This window comes from Chrysochloris asiatica, unplaced genomic scaffold (genome assembly GCF_000296735.1).
Source record: "Chrysochloris asiatica unplaced genomic scaffold, ChrAsi1.0 scaffold00002, whole genome shotgun sequence".
NCBI classification, from domain to species: domain Eukaryota; kingdom Metazoa; phylum Chordata; class Mammalia; order Afrosoricida; family Chrysochloridae; genus Chrysochloris; species Chrysochloris asiatica.
The window spans coordinates 34,190,580-34,192,420 of NW_006408520.1; positions in this window are offsets into that span (position 1 = coordinate 34,190,580).

Consider the following 1,841-nt stretch of genomic DNA (forward strand, 5'->3'; position numbering starts at 1 on the left):
AAGTCGAGGCTTGAATTTTTTCTTCAGTTCCCCCAGCTTGAGAAATACTGACCGTGTTCTTCCCTTTTGGTTTTCTAACTCCAAATCCCTGCACACCACTATTATTGTAGAGTTGTCTATTTCTTTCTTCAATTCTATTAGGATTTGCTTTATGTATTTTGGGTCTCTTTAGGTGGGAGCATAGATATTTCTTATGGTTATGTCTGCTTGTTCAATTGACCCTTTAAACATGAGGTGACATTCTTTATTTCTTCTGCTGGTTTTTCTATAAAGATTATTTTATATGTGAGTAATATTGCCACTCCTGCTCATTTTTTATGCAATTAGCTTGGTATATATTTTTTTCCATCCTTTAATTTTTTATCTGTTTTTATCTTTGTATGTAGGTGTGTCTCTTGTAGACAGTATATTGAAGGATCCTCTTTTCTTATCCATTCTGCTACTCTGCCTCTTGACTGGTTTATTCAATCCATTGACGTTCAGTGTAATTACAGATGTTGTTGTTGTTATTTGCCATCGAGTCGGGTCTGACTCATATAGGTATAGATTAATTGGTTACGAATCAGGATGCTAATCACAAGGTCAGTAGTTCAAAACTGCCAGCAGTTCCGCAGGAGAAAGATGAGGCTTTCTGCTCCCGTGAAGATTTACAGCCTCGGAAACCCTGTGCAGGGTCGCTATGGCTCGGAACCAACTCGATGGCACTTATCAACAACAACAATAGATTAATTGCTGACATTATACTGTTTGTTTTTTGTGGTACTGCTGGTTACTTTGTTCTGTGTGCCTTCCTGTGCTGACTTCATTTTCTTTTGTGCTTTTTCTTGTCAATTTGTTCATAGTGTTAATGGTCCCATAATATTCTCGGACATTTCTTTTCTTGATTTGATGTGGAGATGTATTGTTTCTTTGAGGTTTCCCTATATTTTATTAAGCTCTTCCTCTTTTTATGACATTCTGTTTTTTGTTTTGAGATCTACCTGACCCCCTTACCACCTGGATCTATTACTATACTTTCCTCTTTTTTTGCTTTGTAGTTGTCCTGATCATAGACTGGCCTCCCATATATCCTAATTTCAATCTTGTAATTTTATTCTGTCCTGGATGCTTCCATCTCTGCACTGAGTTCTGGGTGGTGTTGCCACATATGTAAATCTCTGGTAATTGTCTGGTCTTGTTGATTCTCAGTCCAAAGAACTCCCTTTAGTATGTTTTGGAGAGCTGGCTTGGCCTTTATAAAATCCCTTAATTTCTGTTTATCCTGCTATGTTCTGATTTCACTGTCATATTTAATTGACAGTTTTGCTGAGTATCTGATTTGTGTCTGGCAGGTTTTTTTCTATCAGAATTTTGTATGTGTCTCCCCATTGTCTTCTTGCCTGCATTGTTTCTGCTGAAAGATCAGAGCTTAATCTTATTGGTTTTCCTTTGTATGTAACATTTCTTTTTTTCCTGTTTCCAGGATTCTCTCCTTGTTTTTCTTTTGGGGCCTATCATACCTGGGGTTCATTCAGCTTCTTGAATGCTTATCTTCTCATCCTTCAAGATGTTTAGAAAAATTTCCTCCAGCAGCTCTTCGACTATCTCATCTGTAGTTTTCTTGTCTCCTCCTGCTCTGGAATACCAATCAGCCTCAAGTTATTCCTCTTCATAGTGTCCTACAAGAATCTTAGGCTTTCTTCAGATTTTTTCTGCTTGTTCTTATTATTTTAGCCATATTGAGAAATTTGTCTTCAAAGTTGATGATTCGGACTTCCATCCCTTTAATTCTACTCCTTTGCCCTTTTAGTGTGTTGTCCATTTCTGATATTTTAGCATGAATCATTTGGAACTTATTTGTT